Genomic DNA, 25,004 nt, shown 5'->3' on the forward strand with positions numbered 1-25,004 from the left:
TGTGTGTGTGTGTGTGTAAATGTATGTATATATAAATATATGTATATATATATGAATATATGTATGCATTTATGTATATATGAATGTATGTATGTATATGTATGTATGTGTATGTATTTATGTGTTAGATTTATGTATGTGTGTGTGTGTATCGCATTATAAATGTATATCGGATGTAGATATAAGAAGATATAATTTCAATCTTTTTTTCTATTTCAATCATTCTATTGTTTTGACAAGTAATTTATATCTTATTAAACTAATACTTGATAATATAACGTTGTCAGCAACATTTATACGTGTGCGTTAATATATTTATGTATCTATGTATATACGAATGTGTATCGGTATCTAATACGATCTATTTATCCTTGTCTCTTAGAATTGATCTTCTCTATCATTAAGTTATTCATTAAATTGTTAACAAGTAATATAACTACATACACACATATAGATATACATATATGATTAATGATAAGAAATATACAATATATCTTGTTTACAAATGGAGTTACTCAATGGAAGAACTTTGATTTCATTAATTCATTAATGTATTTATTTCTTTTTCTATCTTTTCTTTTCCCTTTTTTTTTTGAGATGTAAAACGTACCATTAGATATAAACTACCGTAACTGATTAATTTTCTATATTCTTATATTTGTACTTAAATGATTTCTCTCTGTCTCTCTTTCTTTTTTTATCGTTCTCTTTTAAATGGAGTTGTATGCAATTTACTTTATGTACTACATAGATATGTAGATATGTGTGTAAATAAGTTTGCATATAAATGTCGAATAGTATATACTTCTAACGAGAATGAATTCTTATTCTTGCCTTTTAGAATTTATCTTCCTTATCAATATTAATTAAATCGTTTACAGATATATATACATATATATAGTATTTAACATAAAATAATTTCTTTCTCTTTCTCTTTTAAACAAATTGGACTAAACAAATAACTTCAATCAAATAAATAAACATATAAATAAAATATACAAGCGTATATTCTCAACATTTTTTTTTCTTTCCTCTCTCTCTTTCTCTCTCTTTAAAATAAACTTATATTCGTTCTATTAAATAATCCTATTCATATATTTTATATGAATATAAATAAACAAACACTTGAAACATAATCGAATATATCAAATATATTCTCAAACAAACAAACAAATATCTCAATATAATATATATCTATATATTTTATAAATAAAATATACTTCAAAAAGTTCTCTTTTCCTCTCTCTCTCTCTCTCTCTCTCTCTCTCTCTCTCTCTCTCTCTCTCTCTCTCTATCTCTCTCTTTCTATCTTTCTCTTTCAAATAGATAAACATCAAATTAGTAGGATACAAATACGTACAATATACAGTACATAAGTATATTATATCTTACTTATAAACACATTATTTGATTTTATACTTTGTAAACATAGTTATGTATGTATGTATACATATTTCTCATCAAGGTGGATTAATTCGTTGGCTCATAAATTAAAATAACGCGTTGGCTTGTCCTTCGCGTCCTCCTTTTCCTTCCTTCCTTTTCTGTTTCTTCTCCTTTTCAGTTTCAGTTCTCAACTTAACTCACGAGAGCAGCCGGAAAGACGGGGATAGGGTTTTATAACGGAATACGAATCTTAATCCTTTCGCGATCCGTCGTCCTGTATGCCGGAACATCGTTGAGATCCTGTCTTCTAGTGCTGGTACCGTACGAGAGCCAATAAGTTTTTAGACGTGAACGTGTCCACGTAACAAGATGATTGCACATGGATTTTAAGATTAATACTGACGCGAAACGAATTTACGGAATATTTTAGTATTACCGATCGTAGGTTTTCTTTTTTTTTTCTTCTTTTTAATTTAGAAATTTCTTTTCCTTTTTTTTATAGAAATTATGGATAAATTATAGTTCTTATAGATTCTCATTTACGAAATATAATAATATTGAATCATAATATTATTGATTAAAACAATAATTTATATATATATATGTATGTATGTATGTATGTATGTAAAAGCAATTAAATTAAAAAATATAATTGAAAATAATTTGTTTTATCTACGTAGATACGGTTATCTGTGTGCAAAATATAAAATAGTATCAATTAATTTCTTATAAATTATTCAAAATCTTCCTAAAGTTCGATCAATTATAAAATTGTACATCTTTCCTTATATAACATTAAATTAATATTTCTCATTTGTACTCTGTATAATAAATACGTGTGTCTATATGCATGAAAAAAATCCATTATTTTAAATAACATACAATATGTAAAATATTTCTATAAATTACATATTTCTATGATATTAAATAATAAGTATAGTCAATCAATGGTTATATATTGCTTTCAAAATATATAATATCTTAATTTTATGAAAATATATAAAACAAAAATATTAATTATTATTACTATTTTTTAAATAAACGTTTCTCTCTCTTCTTTCTGTTCCTTCGTCGTTTCTTTTAATTCGAAAATTCGACGAGATTCATCAAGGAAAATTTATAAAGTATATAAAAGGTTCACACGATGACGATGGAAGAAATTACGTTGGTGGGAAAAGGGACAAAATGATTTTACGTATGTATGTAAGTACGAGCGGTATGTCGAGTTCGAAGCACGCGACGCCAGTAACTACGAAAATCCAGGTGCGCATAATATTAAACATCGCGTGTGCTCGTCGAATCCTTGGAACCTACTACAAACATATAAAAAAAAAAAACAGAAAAAAAAAGAAGAAACACGAACACACGCGTCGATACTAATAATGACACAAACATTAACCCAAGACTAAGATTAATACTAATAAAAACATAGATACACGTATACACCAATACCGATATAACGACACGAACATTGACTCAACTGAATAAAATTGATAATATATATATTTGTGTGTGTGTGTGTGTATGTACTTGTTAATAAATGTAATAAATTATATATAAATGATAATGCTATAGAAACGTTAATCCGTACTGAAATTAATAATGCATATATGTATTTATTCATAAATAGATTTTATATATAAATTGTATATATTATAACGAGATTTAACAATTAATATTAATGAAATTAATATGAATAAAAACATAGATACACGTATCTACTGGTATTGCTATAAAAATATAAACGTTAACTGAAATTGAAGCTAATAATATGTATGTGTATACATACATATATATGTGTATATATATATATATATATATATATATATATATTATACTTATTAATAAATATATTATAAGTATACATATATATATATATATATATTTATTAATAAGTGTAATAAATTTTATAAAGATAATAACGCGATAGAAATCCTAACCTAACCTAAACTAAAGTTAATAATGGATATACGTATGTATATATTTATAAACAATTTTAATATACAAACTATATAAATTACAATGATAAAAAGATTAACCTGTATTAAAATTAATATTAATAAAAATATAAACACACATATATATCCGCTAATACTGATAATGATACAAACATTAACCAAAATTAATCATAATAAAACTAACCAAAAAAGCATACATATAAGTACATATATATATCCATTAATTAATACGATAAATTTGATATAAACGATAAAGATATTAACATTAAACCTAAACTAATTCGATAATAATACAAAAATAAATTTTACAAATATTAACTATATAAATTCAAACGACACAAGATTAGCTAACAAAATTATATATAATACTACAACGAAAGTAACTCGACCCACACTACAGTTAATACTAATAAAACACTATTCCAAACACATACACATACACAGATATACACACGTATGCACAAAATAATACAGTACTTACTTATATATAAATACATACATACATATATAGATGAACGTAGGAAGAAATCATACTCGTGCGTGGGCGAATCAGAAAAGTGCTCCCAGCGATATTCGAACGACACCAAAGGTGTTGTTATAATTTACGATTCTGCCGAGCATAACACTACGTAAAGAAATAGTGTTGGACCGATACGGTGCCGGACAAATCACCGCGAAACGCTGCCATTATGGGCCGTCCGGTCCATTTGTTCGTTCGTCTTTTGCTAACGATCCGCCTCGTGGCGATCACGAGTGAGACCGAGCGAGACCGAACGAGACCGAACAAAACCGAACAAGACCGAACGACTAACCAACGTTTACGACGTATAAGAGAAAGATAATATATATATATATACACACACACATACATAGATATACAGAGAGATAGATAGAGATAGATCGAAAGAGAGAAAGAAAGAGAGAGAAAAGGCGTTAAAAGGTTTGCCCGGACTCGTCGAGCGTCTCCCGACTCCAAGGCGGTAATTAATCTCGAGACGTTAATGCGACCGGTGCAACTGCGAGGGCCATCGAGTTTCAATGGATTTCCGTGCACGAGCACAAGAAGAAGAAGAAGACTTCCAGCGTCTACTCTGGCAGCAGGTTTCTCGAAAGAAACGACGATTCCGATTCGAATATCGACGATTTTCTGTCTCTCTTGCACTTCACCTTTATTCGATTCGACCACCTTGCTTACTTCATCTCTCTCTCTCTCTCTCTCTTTTTCTTCGTTTTTTTTTTCTTTTTCTTTCTTTCTCGGATAAATCGAAACGAGCCCTGTGCGTGTGGAAGACGTTAATTTAACGTTTCTTCTCTATACTGTTCCCAACGACCGCGTTCGATCCGTAGATTCTAGACACTCTCAAAGCATGGCCGCACCCATCTCTACCTTTTCTTCCTTTGCGTTGTCGTTGTCGTTGTCGTTGTCGGCGTTGTCGTTGTTTCTGACACTACGTGTTTTCCCAAGGACAAGTTTCTTCCGTTAGAATCAGAGAATTCGTTCGTATTTATTATGTATGTATTATATGTACGAATTCAAGGTTAGAAATGTGAAAATTGTACGAGTTAAGATGTTAGTCTATTCTGATTGGTTAGTTGTAAATATGAGTGTCAATATCCTCCAATCAGAATTCGATATCTTTGTTTTATATTGATTTATTTTATGGAATGAATTTTTTTTGTAAGTTATGTATGTACGTATGTATATATGTACGAATGTTTGTTAGATAATTATACATTAGTCGGATAATAGTTCATTTTCTCTGATTTAAGATTAGAATGGTACGAGAATGGTGAATATTTATAACATGTCAATTTTCGATTGGTTGATAATAAATGCGTATTTAATATCGTCCAATAAGAATTCAGTATCTTCGATTTTCGATATGACTATATATTTTTTAAGTTGTACGTGTGTAGAAAATTAAATGAACAACGTTATATTTATTTCTTTTTTTTGATATAAGATTAGAGAAACGAATTACAATGTGAGAAATTTATTGTACGTTTTAAGGATCGCATAAATCGGACGTTTAAACGTTTAATCGTATTCGTGTTAATCGTATTTAATCGTATTGTATTTAAAAAAAAACAAACAAAAAAAGGAAGACATAAAAGACAACCGTTGATTGGTTAATAATAAATGCTTATTAAGTATCGTCCAATCGGAATTCAATATCATCGATTTACGATGTGACTTGCATTTTACAATACATTTTTTAAGCGTACGTATATCAGTAAATTAAACGAGTAAAATTATATCTGTTCCTTCTGTTTTTTTTTTCTTTTTCTGTTGATCTACTATTAGAACAATATAAGAAATTTATGTTACGACTTAGAATCGCATAAATCGGACGTTCAACTGTATTTACGTAGAAAGAAATAGAGAGAGAATAAGAGAGTAGTGTACATATAGGAAAGAAAGAGAAAGATATATATATATATATATATATATATATATATATAAAAGTCAACTTGTCGAGGTCAAGATGTCGCACGCGAAGGTACGTAAATGAATTTACATACATATATACTATATATATATATAAAACACAAGTTTAGAAATGATCAATAGATCATCGTGCAAGTAGTTTATCGAATCTTAACGTGATTATTACGAGAGACGATAAATGTTTCCGAATATAAAATCTTCTTTCTCTCTTATTCGACGTGTGCCATTTAAATTATTCTCTTAGTACTCGAGACGAATATAAATGCGATAATAAAATCAACCAACGATGTGCTAGAATGAAAAAGAAAAAAGGAGAGAGAGAGAGAGAGAGAGAGAGAGAGAGAGAGAGAGAGAGAATGAGAGTATATCTACGTGTGTGTGTGTGTTCGTATTGCGTGATTAGAGTTTGATCGTCATAAATGTCGACGTTTATACGGATAGTGAATCGTTGATATATCGATGGAACGATCGTTATGAAATTCAGTATCGTATTTTTCGATAAAAATCACGCTTTAATGCTACCGCCACCTGTCTTTACGAATTGTATAAAAAATGATTTATTTTTTTGTTCTTTTATTAAATTCTTTTGTGGAAAAGAAAAAGATCCTGGTATTAGAATTTTTTTTTTATATGTGTATTAATTAAATTAAATGTATTTTTATGTTAGTCTTGTTAAAGTATATTATACGTAAAGTTAAATAAATTAATTAATTCATTACATTCTTATTTTTTTTTTGCAAGTTATACATACATATATATATATATATATATATATATATATATTATATACTTATATAAATAAAAAAAAGTGAATTCACTTAATTTCATTAAAAAATACATGTTACGATATAATAATACTCGTTTAAATTTCGCGGGTTAAATTCACATCAATCGCGAATACGATTTCGATCGTCAATTATTTCTTGTTCCCCCACCCCTCTCTCTTTCTCTCTTGTACTCTCTCTATAGGTTAAGTATGACACGTTAGTTATGTGAAAGGGCTCGTTATTTACGAAGGTTCGCCTAAACGATCTCGCAAATGAGTCTCGCGTCGTATAAACGTCGTCGTGGGTGAAAAAAAATAATCGCGAGTGTCTTACGATATTCCATTTGCTTTTTGACCTAAACAAAAATCTTTTTCGATTAATGTCGTATTTTCTTCGATAGGTAATACACACGCACGCATGTAAATATTTTACGTTCTATTTGTAAATTTTTATATTGGATCACAAAAATGATCGATCGTGCGCGTTCCTCATTTTATTTATCGCAACAAAATTATAATACTTGTTCTTGTCATTATTAATATCATTCTAATTGTTCATTCATGTTCATACTAATTTTCTTTACTAATAACAATTGAATAACACAGAATATAAAACTTGACGACGTACATAACCTCATCCACTAACTTCAATATTCGTTCGTTTTTTACGCACATATTGAATTTTTATATCTTACTTAATGTCTTATTTTACAATTAAATTCATATCCAATTCCATAATAATTTTCTTCGACGGTATCTATAGTAATTCAATATCGTAGTATTTAACTTTACGTTCTTATTTTATTTACATTATTTATACCTAACCTCCTATCTGATTTTCATTGACGGTGAAATTCAATATCGTCGGAAGTGAATTCAAACTCGTCTAATATAAACATTGAAGAAAAGGAAGATTAGAAAAATAAAATGAAGAAAAAGAAGAAGAAGAAATTACAAAGGTAAGAGGAAATAATCGACCAACCAAAATGATAGAGATCTTTGAGTGTAGATTTTTACTCAGAGCATGGAATTTCGTGGCTTGTTAAGGCCAATGAAGTTATTCGCATACCGTTCGCGCGGATATCGATCGCCAAGCCGACCGTATTTAATCATCTAGCGTGGACCCAAGAAAAGGACTTGTCCTACACTCTCTTCTTTAAGTCACCTCTTTCTCTCTCTCTCTCTCTCTCTCTCTCTCTCTCTCTCTCTCTCTCTCTCTCTCTCTCTCTCTCTCTCTCTCTCTCTCTCTCTCTCTCTTTCTGTTTTTTCTGTCTTTCTCCCTCTCTTTTCTCTCCCACCTCTCACGATCGATTTCACGTCGGTCCTCGATTATTATACCTCGACGATCCTCTTGTACCGCCGATACCACCAAACTTTTCTACTCGTTCGGTTCTTGAATACCGTCTTCAGAAGAAAAAAAAAAAAAGAGAGAAAGCTTATTTGGATTGAAGGAGCGATGTTGCATGAAAAAGAACTAAAAATATTCGATCGATTCAGGCATCTACCAAATAACATCGTCGGCTTATGAGAAACTCAGTTTTACAGGTTAGAAAAAAATACATATCATATATATATATATACACATTCATAAATATATAGATTTATCAATTTTAATCGAATATATGACGAGAAGAAATGTATATATAAATTAGAATATATTTCTAAGCTATCTTTGGTAGCTAATTTTCAATACTTTTGTATACATGTATACGTATATCTACGCAATGGTAATGTATCAACAAACATGAAATTACGAAGCTTTCCGAACTTTCACGAAATCGTACGAAGCGTCTTTACGTACGCGAGTGATGTATAAAATGTTTCGAAAAATAATTGTGTCGACTTGTATCGTGCGTTCGTCGATTTCCTTGTCGAATAGATTCTTAATTGCTTCGGAAGAAAGAAGAGAGAGAGAGAGAGAGGAAGCTTACTTGGAGTGAAGAAGCGATACTGCGTGAAAAAGAAGTAAAGAGAATCGATCGATTTAGGCATCTCCAAAATTACATCGTCGGCTAATGAGACACTCAATTTTACAGGTTAGACAAAAATATACATATCATATATATATATAGACATTCGTAAATATATAGATTTATCAATTTCCATCGAACATTTCACGTGAGGAAACTCGTATATAAATTAGATTATATTTCTAACCTATTTTTACTTATTTTCAATAACTCGTAATATATATACCACATCTACGCAATGGTAATATATCAACAAACATGAAATTACGAAGTTTTCCGAACTTTCACGACATCTTACGAAGTGTCTTTACGTACGCAAATGATATATAAAATGTTTCGAAGAACATTCATCGCATCGATTCATATCTTACGTTCCTCAATTTACTTTTTAAATAATATCTATCGGTAGGAATCAATTTACATATTTTCTTTTTTTTTTCACATTAAAGAATTCGCAAATGTCACGTACAAAGTACGAGACAAAAGTGATTACAGTGGTACAATTTAATAGAGCTCGTTCGAGTAGAGTTGTTAAGGTTATAGACACTGTATTAGAGTAACTATACTGAGTGATCAAACCATCAAACTTGCTGTAATATTTTAATTTATCGATCATTGAATTTTATTTATTACTTTAGGTTATATTTCATATTATATATCGATTTATTATATTTCAATTTTATTGCAAATGGTCACGTTATATCTTCTTACGTTTCACATTTGTGATACTCGATATTACTACTTTCGTCTTGTTTTGAAATATTATTTGCATGTATGCATGCATAAATAATTAAAGTGTATTTCTAACCTTTATCGTTTAAAAATTAAAAGAGGAATCCGTGTAAATAATATTTCGAGTATACAACGGAATAACAAAATAAAATCTAATGAATATGTTTACGTGCGAAAGAAAAAAAAGTTAGGTTATAAAAACGTAAGAAAACTATTTCGTAGAACTTAGATAGATCATTGAATCGATAATTAGAAATTATTTTGTTGTTATTGATTGCTATTGATATTATTGTCGATATGATTATCATCATAAAATATTCAATGAGATCGTTTTACGAGTTCTGACCGGTATGCGTATTTACAACGGAAGTTTATTAAATATGAGACATAAAACGCGTTTAAAGACTTTATTTACGTCGAAGGTGTTTACTCTCTTTTATAAAATTCTTCTCTCTCTTTTTTTTTTTCTTTTTTTTTCCTCTTCGTCTCCGAAGAGAAGGTTACAATATGACTATAATTATACGAGTAATTAACGAATATTTTTCCGTATTGCGAATATTAATTTCCGTCAAGAAATTACGTTTTTATCGTTCGTTTACGTCTTATTATCGTTGTTCGTAGAAAAAGGAAAAGAAAGAAAAAAAAACAAGAAATTCGAAGTAACATTATATAAAGGTCATATATATATATATATAACATGGAAAACATGTTTATTATTATATATTATAAATATCGTTACTTTTTCAACGAGTCATTGTTAAATGTGACAAAATTTTACGAGTGGTCGGTAAGGTAGAAATTTTCAAGGTATTAATTTTCAATTAATTTTCTATCTTTATCACATTCACTTTCTATATAAGTAAATGATTATTATTATGTTATTATCGTTATTATTGTATACGTTATTATGTATATAAAATTGGTTTGATTGAACAATCATTATTATCATCGTCATCGTCGTCGTAGTAAAATTCATTCATAAAAGATCCGAATGGTTTGTTTGTTTCTCTCTCTTTCTTTTTTCTTTTGACTTTTCATTCAAATTGAATGAACGGATGGTGACCGACATAAATTCTTAGAAAAATGTACGGCTCCATAACAAAACAATCTTGGCAGGTGTCTTCTTTGAAACGCTGAGAAAATTTTCTGTATATATGTGTGTATGTGTGTGTATACGAGAAGGGTGGGCAGAGTAGCTTTCAAATGAATGAACGAAAGAGAGAGAGATCACTATCTTTAAAGGCAAACATCCTCGTGACGAAAAGTCGTCGAGTTTCGAACGGGACCCAAAAGAGAGATCTCTTGTTTGTGTATGTATGCGTGGACACACGCGCGTATGTTTTTCTATTTTTTATTTATTTATTTATTTATATATATATCTTTTAATTGTCATGTAAATTTATTGGATACTTTTAATTGCTATTTTTCGATTATTGCAATTTATCATTGTAATTATATATTATATATATATATATATGTATATGTATTATGTGTTATAGATAAAGTTTAGTTAAAAAAATTATTTATATAATTTCGTCTACGATAAAATTATATATGTACTTTTTATATTTGTCTTCTCAATTATTTTTCGTTTACTTTTTTTTTTTTCGCACGCGTGCACACGAATGTGTATGCATAAATATAATATATATGTGCACACGCACACACAAACATATATGCATATCTTCGTACATCTAAGTTTTTTTTTTTTTTTTTTGTTATAGTGTAAATCTATTCGTATCATTCTTTTTGTTTTGAATCGATCGAATATTTTTCTTCGACTAAATAATTCTTAAATAAATGCTAACAACGTCGAAGACAGATCGATGATTCGATCGAGTTAAGTTAAGTTAAGTATCATCTTATGTATGTCGATAATAATTCCGAAAGTTAAGTCGCATAGCCGTAAGATAAGTAGTTTTCCGTATATACTTGATACTTCGCCCACGTCGCTTGTCCCAGATACGATCTGGATTATATTATCCGGTTCTCCGAGAGGATTCTTTTAGAACTGGTGCCAAGTGAGTTGAAGAGCAATCCGGTAGCGGAAGAAATTATCAGAGTAGATCGGCACGATGATCTCCGTGTAAATAGAACTTTGTAGAAATCATTTTCTTCGATTTTCTCAAGCTCTAAATAACGATTACGTTTGGTTAATAAAATTATATATATATATATATATGATATCATCTTCGATAAAGTTATTTATTATCTATATCTTCTCGATTATTTTTCATTTTTTTGAATGTTCCTTTTTGTGCTTAATTATTATTATTGAGTTAATAATATCATCAATGGAAATATTTAACATCTAGAAATGAAAATAAAAAATTTCATATGTGTGTATAACGAATAAATATTTCAATATAGTAAATAAATAAAACTGCATATTTATTATTATTATCTGTATTAATTATGACGACGATGATGATTATAATAGAATCGTCAAATTATTCAAATTATTGTCGACGTTATTACTATTGATATTATTCATAAATACTTTGTAGAGATTGGAAAAATAATTAAAAATAAAAATAAGTGAGAAACTAAGCGACGAAGTAATAGATATATTGTCTATACACAAATATATATATATATATATATATACAAGAAACATATTCACAGTTTGGATGTGGAGGTACAAAAGGAAAGTGTCGAGCGGTAGAATGAAAAGAAAAGAAAAGAAAAATAAATAAAGAAAAGAAAAGAAAAGAAAAGGGAAAAGGGATGTATCGAAGGATTGTAAAAGAGCGACGACACGGCGACGTTGAAATCGGCCAAGGCTCTTTTCGAAGAGAGGCCACTTCGAGTTCTCTCTGTCGGGAGCGAGACAAGGCGCCGCGCGACAACTAATTAGGCTTAAAAAAAGCCGGACGAGTGCTTTCACGGACCGCCGTCATAGAATCGTTGCCTTTGTCATCGAGTTCTCGTAAAAGGCACTAAAGATCAACGTGAGAAAAAGATTATAATTTTTAAATCGATACCCCATTTATATATATATATATATATAATCTATTTTATATATAATGTATTTTATATTTTATATTATATAAATAATCTATTTTATAATATAAAAATATGTGTGCATATTATATATTATGTATAATGTATAAATATATATAATTATAATGTATATATATATATATATATATATATATATATATATATATTATGATTATAATAATTGCGATTATTTATGACTTCTTTGCGAATTTTTTCTTTAAACGATGAAAGTGCTTGAATAATTCAATTTTCATAAGAATTTCTCGACGAATGTGAATTCTTGATTTTTTTTTTTTTTAATTGTAAAGAAAAAGAATGAAAAGAATTTAATTGTCATTTTATAAATTTTGTTATTTCATAGTTTTTTTCTCTGAGTATAGAGAAAAAAAAGGGAACTATTACATTGATAGCACGTATGCGATAATAGCTTTTTCTTATCTAAACATATCTTTTCTTTCGAAGTGCAACGAAACAGTTTAAGTACGTTGAAATAAATTTTTACGATGCATCGTTTTTAAAAAGGAGAAAAAAACAAAAGCATTAAAAAGAAAAAAACAAAGAAAGATAGAAAAGAAGGGAAATAAACTAGAAATTGGAGCTATATTGAAGAATGATATTTTTATTAAGAAGATTAGAGAAACCAATATGACAAAGATGAAACTTGTAAATGATTTAATATTAATCGAAGTTATATCGCGATTAAAAAATTGCTCGTAATTAATAGCTTCCTTCGATTCTTTTTCTTTCTATTCATTTATTCATTTTTTCATTAATAATAAACTTCAGTAAATATATATGTTATAATGAAAGATTTAAAAGATGTTTAGAAGTGATACTGCGATTAGAATTTCGAGATTAAAAGGAAGAAAAAGAAAAAAAAAAAAAGAAATTTCTATCGATCATCTATCTAAATTAAAAATATTGAAACAGATATAGACTTGTTTATGAAACTAAACGAATATTATATAACGATGGACATTCGTATGACGTTTAGAAGCTATTTAATTATTAGAATTACTTAATTTCATAACTTGCTTCTTTTCTTTCCTCCTTTCTTTTTTCTTTTTTAAAAATAATATTAGAATCTTACAAAAAAAAAAAATAAATAAATAAATAAATAAATAAAATGAACGATACAATGGTAATAAATATAAAAACGATATTTAGAAGACTACGTTTCGATTAGAATCGTATAATTTCATAATTTCGTTCGATCTCTTTTCTCTCTCTCTTTTTTTTTTTTCTTTAGTTTTTATGGAGGAATGAGATTTTGGGAACCACAAGGAACAACACGTAAGTCCCAAAACGATTTTTCGAGTGCCGATGGGATACGACGACTTAAGTATATCCAGGAACGTATTCACGAACACGGTCCAGACCCCGAAAATGGTCTGGCGCCACTTCGGATCATCCATTTTACGCCACTTGTTGTCTTCTCTCTCCTCCTCTCTTGTTTCTTCTCCTTCTCTCTCTTCTTCGTGAAAGAGAAATAGAGACAGAGAAAGGGAAAGAGAGAGAGAGAGGGAGAGGGAGATAGCTTCCCTGTTTGAGGGCTGCTCATTCTTTTCGAGCATTATTCCACGAAGGAGACTCGTGTTAATCTCTGACGTTGTCGGTTGTTGATTCATTCCACTTTTTTTTTTATTTTTTATTTTTATTTTTCTTCTTCTTCTTCTTCTTTTTTTTAATTTTTTTTTTTTCCTTCGATTTCACACCCTTGGTGATACGTTGATATTTTTATAAGTTCGATTATATCCGATCTAACATTTAATTTGTGATTATCGTAAGTGATTTGTATGGTTTGATAACATTAAAAAGTTACTCGATTGTCGTATGAAAATTGTATATGTTACTAATTATTATAATATCGTGAAAGAATTTGAGTTTCAAATCGAACTTGAATTGATGTTTACAAATAGAGAAAAAAGAAAGAGGAGAAAGGAGGTTAATTTATTTTATTAGAATGATTTATATTGTTAGTATTATATAGTTTATGATTCTTAATAATAAAAAAGAACATTGAAAAAAGAAATTCGAAGAAAACTGTTCGATGAAAGAAATTCTAATCGTAAACCAAGCTTCTAAATATCATCCGAGTATCTAATTATCAAATTTATTTATTTATTTTTACTTGCTTTTATTATCAATTACTATTGTTAATTGTTGCCTGTCTGTTGATTTTTAATCAATTTATTATTGTTTATCGTTAATTATCGTTTATATATTGTCATAATCAGTACGATGCGTATCTTCGTTTATTTCTTTTAAATCGTAAATTAATTAATTTATTTATTATCATCATCATCATTATCATCGTCATCATTATTATTATTATATTGTAAGTGATTTATAATATTTTTTCAGTTTTCTTCATACTATTTTTTGTTTTCTTTCTTTCAGTTGCTATTAATAAATTTTGAATTCGTAAAGAAATGAATTCGAAGATGAAAGAAAAAGAAAAAGAAGGAAAAAACGAATCAATATTATATACCTACGCATTTTGTTCATCAGCCGACGCATGAAGAAATCGAATGATAATGGATTCCAGAAACTTGGTAAGTTTAATTTATTCACATCCGTGACTCTCGATTGTAAAAAGATTTCTTCTTCTAATTATTTTTCATTTTTTATTATCAATTCGTTTATTTTAATTATTAATTAATTTATCATAAAGAAAGTTTAACCTGATATCCCTTAATTATTATTATTATTCTTTCTTTTTTCATTATTCGAATTATTATCATCATTATCATTATCGTTATTATTTTAATCTTACGATGTAGAACATTATTCGATTAAAATTGAAAATGAATTTCGTGGGTTTTGAAAAAAGTATTATCTTCCTTCAGAAATAATAGTGAAACTTTTAATAATTGATATGATATAAAGTATAAAATTTCAATAACAAAAATGGCATCGGTATAAAAGAAAACTTTGACTTGTTGTTAACGTACTCGTTAAAAAAGGCCAAAACATAGTTTTATCGAGCACCGAGCGATAACTTATCACTCTAATGGGTACCCCTGAACGATTACTTCATATCCGCTCGAAACGCATATACCTAATCAGTGCGTTCTAAACGCATCGTTTATTTACGTATATATATATTTTTTGTTTTGTTTTATTTCCTTTTTGTTAAATAAACGTTAGCGTGCTTTTCACGCTCTCGTTAGAAATTTTCTTTTTTTTTTTTTTCTTTCTTTTTTTTCAAACTATCTTCGTATAATGTTTTAACGATCTCGAATACCGATCGTTAGAATATTAAAATTAAATTAATTGTTAGAAAATCTACGTTAAAAAATATCACTTGTATGATCAGTTGAATGTAATTGTATTCTAATGTAATTAGAATATTATCTTCGACATTTGCACAATTTCTTTTTTCTTTTATTTATTTATTTATCTTTCTTTTTTTTAAGAGATTAGAACTGTACGCGGATTTGATAAGAAATTTATTCTATTTTTCTTTTCTTTTTTTTGTTTCTTTTCTTTCTTTCTTTCTTTCTTTTTTTTTTTTTTGTTTCTGTTTAGATAAGAATCGAACATTGATTTATTAGCTTCTAATACTATTTTTCATGAAAATATAATTTATATAAAAATGTCAAAATATTACAATAATGGATGTTTAGATGACGTTTAGAAGTTATTGAGATTAGTTGACGGCTTGAGATTTATTTTGACGAAATAAATGATCTACGTTTTAAATTTCTTTAATAACAATTTTAAATTTGTAATAAATCAAACAACAAAAACTAAATATTTGCTTACATACGTACGTTAAAAAGAGAGAGAGAGAGAGAGAGAGAGAGAGAGAGAGAGAGAGAGAGAGAGAGAGAGAGAGAAAAAGGAAAAGAAAAACAATTTAATTATATACTCTCGTTACAATCAATGATCTCTTGATCTCGATCATTCATTCATTCATTCATTCTTTCTCATTCTATTAATCATCTATTAATCTCATAAGTAATTATTAACTATATTATCACATTACTTTAATTTCATTTCTTTAACACACATATTCATTTCTTCCTTCCAATTTATTCATTCGTTTGGAAAAAAAACAAAAAAACAAAAAACAAAGAAAAAAAACAAGATAAAACAAAACAAAAAATAAAACAGAAAAAAACAACAAATAAAAAATAAAAAATAGGAAGATCGTTCCGAGTGAACGTTGTCAAGTTGTACCAAATGTGAGAAGCGCACACTTTTACAGATCATATATACATATACATATATATACATATATACGTACTTACACGTTTACACACGCATAATGGAAGATCGAAAGAAAAAGGACGTCGTTGCATTGGTATAGTCGAGAAGTGTACGTACACGCTTACGTAGGCGTCGAACGTGAATACGAACGAGCGACGTTCGGTCATAAAGCAACGAACGGTTCGTTCTTAGGCCCCATGGTAGTCCGTATGGGGGTAAATCCATGAGGGCCTATAGGACCCTCCATACCGATCTCTCACACCCGGCATATCCTGAAACAATGCCTGTCCGTATCGCGATACGATTCGTGCCTCGACATTCGATATCGTATCCTCTTTATCACGAAACGAAAAGCGTGTCCTCTCGTCTTCTTTGACCGAACGACAAGTGCCAGGACGATAGAGAAACGTGAAAAAAAAAAAGAGATTAAAAGTTTGAAAAGAAAAAGAATAATTCGAAAAAATACAAAACCAAGATGGCTACCCGTTGGATTCAATATTTTATTTCAAACGATTCGAAAGTTCGAGTTTTTCGTGTAGATTCAATCGCTATTAGATTTGTTTAATTTGCTGTTTTATTTATTTATTTTTTTCCTTTGTTGAATTAATCGATTACAATTTTTTCTAGGATTTCATTGATCCGAGAAATTTTTGACTTACTAGTGTTATTGGTTTTTTTTTTTTTCTTTCTCTTGAACCAGTATTACTTTTAATATTTTAGTTTAAGTTTGATTCGTTGGAAATTTTTATACTGAATTTTGTATTCGATTTTTTATTCGATTCGTAAAATTATTTTTTATCTATGAAATTGATCATTGTGATGTTTATTCAACTTTCAGACGAAGTATATAAAGTATAAAAAGTATATTCGAAAGCTTGAATTTTTATCGCAAAGAAAAAAATGTTTCCTCTGCTTCGTATCCCCCCCTCCTTTTTTTTTTAGTCCGAGATAGATAGTTCGAGTGATATCATGTGTACAACATATGGACCCATGATCCAATTTGTGATCTTATTTTTATATTAACGATTGCTATAACCGACTATTGCTTTATCAATAATTATTAAACTATATTTAAAATTTATTATATTTAAATATATTATATTTATTATATATTATATTTAAATATATATAAAATTTCAAGTATTTATTATATCTAAAATATTGAAAATATATAACAATTAACTACAACATTTGACGAGTTTTATTAACACACAAACACACACACACACGTGTGTGTATTAATATCTATAATCAAGCTTGTGAATAAAAATAATATCTTCAAAATATTATCTACAAAATTAATTTTTTCCATAGAATGTCATATGAAAGGTTTAGATTAAACTTTATTTTTATTTATTACTTACTCGCGATTATCAAAATGAATTTTCTAAGAATGTTCTAATTGTAAGAAACTCAAAAATATCGAACAAATTCTTCATACTGGCGAGTCATCCGCAAAAATGGCCGTTTAGATAAGAAACAGCTCCTACGATCGTACAAAAGAATTTATATATATATACACACACACACACATATTTATGCATATATATATATATTATATATATAAATATATATAATTTTATATACATATATATTAACTATATTAATTTACATACGTATGTATTAATTTAATTATGAAAAATGGAAAATCATAGCGAAGAAATTGCAATGAATTTTTATATCGTTAAAAAATGATGACGTTCGCGTAAATTTATGCGTCTTATTAAACGAATTATACAAACTCGCACGCATGCGCATACGATTTGCAATGTAAAGTTGTAAATGCGAAGTGAACGTCATGTTGGTATTGCTTCGTACCAATTACAGGATAATTTATCGTCCGTCCGTTAATGTTTTGCTTTTGCTCACAATTTTTTTTCTTCTCTCACTCTCTCTCTCTCTCTCTCTCTTTTTTTTCTTTTTTTCTTCTTTCCAACGATCAATTTTTGCTTTCTAATTTCCTTACAAATGAGACTTGATTTTTTTCTTTCTATTTCTTTTTTTTTCTTTTTTAATTTTTACTAGGCAGACACAAGTGTAACTGGATATATGTAAAAGGAATTTTTTGGTTAACCGAATAACGATTTTTTCGCCACCGAATTTCATATAATTTACCAACAAGTGGAACTTTTTTATTCAAATTTTAGTCAGTTCACTTCCTTTTTCGAAAGCAAAACGATATCTTAATTATTTCTATCTCGTACTATACTGTTAATTCAGTAAATTTATATTCGTCAAATTTCGTAGCGTCTACCCTACTTCTTCTTCTTCTTTTTTTTTTGTAAACACCGTTTTTTTTATCGAGTTCTTTTATTATACGGTTTTTTTTTTTTTAAATCAAAATACTTCCTTAATTAGAATAATAAAACATTTTTTTTTGCAATCACCATTTAAATACGTGTAGGTATCTACAGTAGAGTATTATTCATTTTTTCTTTTTTTTTTCTTTCTTTCTTTCTTTTTTTTTTTAGAATAACGTGAACTTTGTTTAAAAATTTATAAAACATTCTTTTATCTCTTTCTCCTTCTATCTTTCTTTTATTTGTATTCGATGAAACATTATTATTATTATTATTATTATTCTTTTTTTTTTATCGTTGTTTAAGATATCATTCTCGTATTATTAATTATTTTTTTTCTTGATGAGATCAGAAATAAATTACGAATCGATGATGACGATAATATAAACAATATTTAATATAGACAAGAAAGAATGAATTTCTATCGTTGCTATGGATATAGTAAACTTGAATTGATAATTAAAAACTAGAAGTATAGTTGTTGTTCTAGTACTATAGTAATCCTACTCGTTATCGACATCTTTTTGCGGTCTCTGCGGGAAACAACTATTTAGATAAAAGTCGTCTAAACAATGCCGGTGCCGGCATGTCCCGATGCTTCATTATACAATTTATTATTACAAGTTTAGTATACATGAGTATATATATATATATATATATATATATATATATATATATATATATGCATGTTTGTGTGTGCCTGCGTATGTAATACATATGATTCACGAACTTATCTATAACACTATTTAACATCGTTCCACCTACACGATGAATTATCTTATATCAAAGTGTTTTATCGTTTTTAAGTTTATCGAGCTTTGCAGGTCTGGAATTTTCGTAATTGAAGAAATTTTTAATATAATTAATTTCTAATATAATGTTGAATTTTTTTTTTCATTTTCTCTGAATTTCCTCTTTTTTTTTTATTTTATTTTATTTTTTTTTTAATTTATATAGAAAAATACATGCAGCTAATTTATCATATATATATTTTTTTTATTTTTTATATATACATATTATATATATATGTAGATATAGATGTATATTTAAATTGATTGTATAATAAATTAGATTATTAATGTTCCACTTCGACGAATTATCTTTGATTAGGATCGAGATGTTTTATCATTTTTAGGTCAGGTTGGATTAGTAATATGAAAACCGAGACTTCCGAAATATTGATAAAAATTTTCAACCACAGATAAGTTGTAATATTATGCTTGTGTTATACATTGTGTCATGATCATTTCTTTCTTTCTTTTTTTCTTCTCTTTATATTTTTTTCTTTGTATGTTTAGATTACGTTAAAAAATTTATACAATAATGTCTATGCAACGCATTTTACGTAGATACGAAGTGTTATTTTTCTCTTAAATTTTTTTTCCTTTTTTGTTTTTGTTTTTTTTTTTAAATTATTTGAAGTATGGGAAAAAAACATTTATAGAATTACACTCGCGTGCTTTGGTATCATTGAAAAATTTCTCATGCTCGTTACAACGGCCAGGGTGACTGTGGTCGTTTACAAAGGATAGCTTTTAAGAATGCAGATATGCATGGAAGGATGAAAAGAAAGAAAAAAAAGAAAAATCTCTCTCTCTCTTTCTCTCTCTCTATACATATATATATCCTATGTAGATTGTGATTATCTCGTTGAGATAATACGTACCGGCGTGGATTCGCGCGTTATTAGCGATTTTATTGACTGTGACCGAAAGAGAGAGAGAAAGAAAAAGAGAAAGAGAGAGAGAAAGCAAAAAAGAAGAATTATGAAAAATAAAAAAAGAAAAAGATTGATTTAATAAGTATACATGAAAACATTTCATTTATCTATTTAACAACGATTGGGATTTAAATTTAAAATTGTTTCGTATTTTCTTTTAGTGAGGATAAGGGTGAAACAAAAAATTCTTTTCCAATATCCTTCTTCGTCCATCTTGGTTTTTTTTTTGTTTTCTTTTTTCTGTATACTCCAGAGAAAGAAAGAGAAAGAGAAAAAGAGAAAGATAGAGAGAGAAAAATATTCTATTAGAGGATAATTTTCTGAAGAAAAAAATTAAAGGGGGTACCTACAGGTTAATCTTTACGGCAGTGCTTATGCGACCGAATGTAATGGCGGACGATTCGCGATTGGCTTTAAAGGACGATTTTAATTACTGTCGGAGTTAAAGGGGTACCTTCTTTTTACCCGTATCTAATAAAGGGGGCCACTGGACGTTTAAAAAAGAAAAAGAAAAAAGATAGAGGGTAAGAGACAGAGACAGAGACAGAGAGAGAGAGAGAGAGAGATAGAATATCCATGAAAAGAAAGATTATAAAGCAATGGCGGCTTTTTTTTTGTGAGAATGTTTTTATCGTCAAATGTTAATTTTTTCTCTCCCCTCTCTTCTTCAAAACGTAGAAATATTTTTGTTTGTACTTTTTTTCTTATTATTTAATTGTACTTTTTTGTTCTTTTTCTTTCTTTTTTTTTTTCTTCTTCTTTTTTTTATGTATTATATATTTCGTCGTGTCCTCTTTGATATGATTCTTTTTTGATTATCGTTATTTTTGATTTCTTTTCTCTTTTTTTCTTTTCTATTCTTTCATTTTAACGTTATGTACGTAGATCTCGTGATTTTTTTTGTTCTTCTTCTTTTTTTTTTTTTTTTTTTTTTTTTTTTTTTTTTTTTGTTTAAACGAGATCGAGATTCGTTCGGTAAGATTTTGTATAACGTATGTATTTATCGTAAAAGATCGAGTATTTTTAATCGAGAACGTATTTCTGTCATTTAATATAATTATAGATATCTTTTTTCTTCGCGTTATCTATAAGTGATATATTCTTTTGTCTCAGCAATGATATCGATATTTTTATTTTGTTAAAAGTTTTTTCTATTTTTTTTTTTTAAATATAATTTTTAATCTCATCGTGCGAGATCGTACTTTTTCAATCGGATCGAATTTCTATATACTTTGTTAGATTAATTACGAAGCTTTTTTACTACGTATTTTTTTTCACATTTTTCTAATTATAAAAGTCGATACAAAGAAACTATTTATTTATTTATTTATTTATCTATCTATCTATCTACTTTTTTTTTCAATCATTTTAATGTCATAGCTTAAAAATCGTATCACTTTAATCGTTCGAAAGTTAATATTATTAGCTCATATTTCGACGTGACGAGAAATAAATCATAAGTCGAAATAATCGAGTATGAATAATTCATAAGTCATAGAAAAATAAATGTAATATCGGTGTTAAGCTTGAGAAAAAAAAAATAAGAAATAAAAATTAAGAAGGAGAAAAAAATAATTTCCCTAGTTATTTTTATCTATTTATAGATTGCAATTTGTCATCGAACGTGACGAAATTCACGTATGGAAAATGAATCTATAATAAAGTTGATATTAAAATAAAATTGCTTGGAGATAGAATACTAATTGATAATGATAATGACTTACGTGTAATCAGTCGGAACTCTGCATTCTCGTCCAGTCCAGTCCAAAGATTCGATAAGTTTCCGATGATCGTTGATCTATCGATGATCGGCGATCGATAGAAATTATGATGAAAATAATAATAAATTCTTCTTATCGTTTTCACAAATATCCTTTTCACAAATAAGATTTAGGCCTATGATTTTTGTCCACTGTTCTTCTTCAAAAACAAATTAATAACAACACTGGTTCGTGATTTGGTTCGTTTAATCAAATCATTTCGTTTTCTTTTTTTCTTTTTCTTTTTTTTTTTTTCGTTGAAAGAACTGTCCAGTTTCCGGGATTTGAGAAGCACAGAGTTTTTCAAAGTTTGTCCTTTGTATAACTTTCAATCGAAAGAAGTAGAATTCCAAAAGAATTACAACTTTTTCATCTGGTGATAGCTGGCCAATCGTTGAAAGTCTCTTTCGATATAAACAGTTTGTCACAACGATCACATACCTTCACAAAAATCAATCGTATCTTTTGCCAATCGTCGAAATCACTGGGTCCTTTTCTTTTCGTACACTCACGAATATAAAAACCGGACAATAACACCGTTAAACGTCGTCAATTAAAAAAGATCACATGATATCCAACATTATGTCCATCGTTCTTTAACAAATTCACTCTTCCTCTCCCTTCGTCTTTTCTCTCTCTCTCTCTCTCTCTTTATAATCGATATTAATCACGAATAAAGTAAGATCGAGATTAACAAAAATATATAAAGAATGGATCGAGCGTGGAAGAAAAATGAAAGAGAGAGAGAGAGACAGAGAGAGAGAGAGAGAGAGAGAGAGAGAGAGAGAGAGAGAGAGAGAGAGAGAGAGAGAGAGAGAGAGAGAGAGAGAGATGGAAAGAGAAAGAAACAAACAAACGAAGTAACAATGGTAATATCAACAACAAGAACAATAACAACAGCAACAACAACAATAACAATAACAATAACAACAGTAGCAATGGCAGCAGCAGCAGCAGCGTTGGTGGTATCACCAGCAGCAGCAGTAACAGTAATAACAATAACAATAACAACAGTAACAAACAACAACGATAACAACAACAGCAGCAGCAACAACAGGTAACAACAACAACAGAAAATTCGTTATTCTTAACGAACGAACGAACGAACGAACGAAGATGATGACGATGACGATGATGATGACAATGACGATGACGATGACGATGTTGTAAAGAGTTAACAACAACAATGTTGCGGTAGAATCAGCAAGATCATCAGCACCAGAATCAGCAGTAGCAGCAACAGTAGTAGTAGTAGTAGTAGTAGCAAGAAGAGGATGATCGGTAACAGCAGCAGTACCAGAGCACCAACAGCAGCACCACAAGCAGCAGAGTATAGCAGCAGAGCAGCGCAGGACGTGGTGCAGTCGATGACTGCGGCTCAGAAACTGTCCTGGACAGTCACCTCTCTCTCTCGTGGCACTCCGCAGTCCGGCGCTCTTGAGAAGAAGAGTGAGAACGTAAAAGATATGAGAGAAAGAGATGGTAGACGATTATCGTGGAGGGAAAGAGGGAGAAAGAGAGAGAGAGAGAGAGAGAAAGAGAGAAAGGCGGTGGTTAGAAAGAGGTAGGTAAGTAGAGGTAGACCCAAAGAAGAAGGCTGGAGTATAAAGGAGGCAGGAATAGGCTGTTGGAGGCAGGAGAATTCTACCCGAATCGAAACGAATTTAACCGAGTATAGCCGAGTGTACGAAGGAGATATGGCGAAGAGTCGAAGTAGTGTGCTGTATGGTGGAAGAGAGAAAGAGAAAAAGAAACAAAGGGGGAGAGAGAGAGAGAGAGAGAGAGAGGGACGTTAACGTGGTAACCCACGACGTGGTTATTGGAGGTGGTACACAACTAAAAGTGGTTTCTCACACTGACTTTTCTAACTTGGTTGTGTTCGTTTCGATCTTTACTGTATGCGGCATGTGTATATATCTGTATATATATATGTGTGTGTGTTGGTATATGTTCCCATATCTCTGTGTATGGGTTAGTTATATCCAACTAACGCGAAAGAAGGCGGGCTGGTGCGACTATCCGAAGCTCTTGGTAAATGGTCGGAGGCGGAGTTCTCAACGCCCCCGCGTTCGACTCGGAATGAATTCGAAGATAGAGAGTGGTCAACGGGCTTTCCGTTTGTGTTGGCTTTAGTTGAAATTCAAGGAGAGGACGATACCAACTATCGAGTTTGACGCCGCCCTCTACTACTACTACTACTACTACTACTATGCTACTATTACTACATTAATATTCTAGTCTAATAGAGTGATAGTAGTAGTAGTACTACTACTACTACTACTACTACTACGTTACAGAAAGCAACAAACTGAATTTTCACCAAAGCCTTTTTCGCTCGGATTAAATCTATCTCTCTTTCTCTCTCTCTCTCTCTCTCTCTTTCTCTCTTTCTCTCTTTTATTCGCTTTATTTCAACCTTTTCTCCCTTCCACATTTACCGACCTATAATATCCGACCAGATCGCCCCAGGATAAACCACACAGGATCGTTCCTCAGTGGATATCTCAGGCTATCCGTGCCGCCTCGTATACACTGACTTATGGACTCCCCTTGTGTTCCTTCCCTTTCTCATATCTCCTTTCACCCTTTCTTTATTTTCTCCCTCTCTCTCTCTCTTGCTGTGTTGTGTGTCTCACCTTTTCTTTTCTTCTATCTTTCTTTATTTATTTTTCTTTCTTTCTTTCTTTCTTTCTTTGTTTCTTTGTTTCTTTGTTTCTTTCTTTCTTTCTCCCTTTTCTCTAGTGT

General features: G+C 29.4%; 1 protein-coding gene and 1 long non-coding RNA gene across 15 annotated transcripts in view; one reads left to right on the forward strand and one right to left on the reverse strand.

Moving 5' to 3' along the window:
• LOC127067616 (GATA-binding factor A-like) overlaps positions 1 to 23,684 on the reverse strand; it is a 72,295-nt gene extending 48,611 nt beyond the window's left edge. The window contains exons 1-2 of one of the 6 annotated variants that reach the window (XM_051002779.1): positions 23,557 to 23,684; positions 22,224 to 22,755 (exon numbers count right to left, since the gene is read on the reverse strand). The gene's annotated coding sequence lies outside the window, so the exon portion shown is untranslated. Of the gene's footprint in view, positions 1 to 22,223 lie in introns of all 6 variants that reach the window. The other 5 variants (XM_051002780.1, XM_051002781.1, XM_051002777.1 and 2 more) reach the window with 5 other exon arrangements.
• Positions 6,668 to 25,004, forward strand: part of LOC127067625 (uncharacterized) — a 46,143-nt gene continuing 27,806 nt past the window's right edge. For 5 of the 9 annotated variants that reach the window (XR_007782681.1, XR_007782682.1, XR_007782679.1 and 2 more), the window contains exons 1-2: positions 8,355 to 8,595; positions 14,665 to 14,819. This is a non-coding gene — a long non-coding RNA (uncharacterized LOC127067625). Of the gene's footprint in view, positions 6,980 to 7,038; positions 8,105 to 8,354; positions 8,596 to 14,664; positions 14,820 to 25,004 lie in introns of those variants that run through there. The other 4 variants (XR_007782683.1, XR_007782684.1, XR_007782685.1 and 1 more) reach the window with 4 other exon arrangements.

Source organism: Vespula vulgaris, chromosome 11 (assembly GCF_905475345.1).
Source record: "Vespula vulgaris chromosome 11, iyVesVulg1.1, whole genome shotgun sequence".
Lineage (NCBI taxonomy): Eukaryota > Metazoa > Arthropoda > Insecta > Hymenoptera > Vespidae > Vespula > Vespula vulgaris.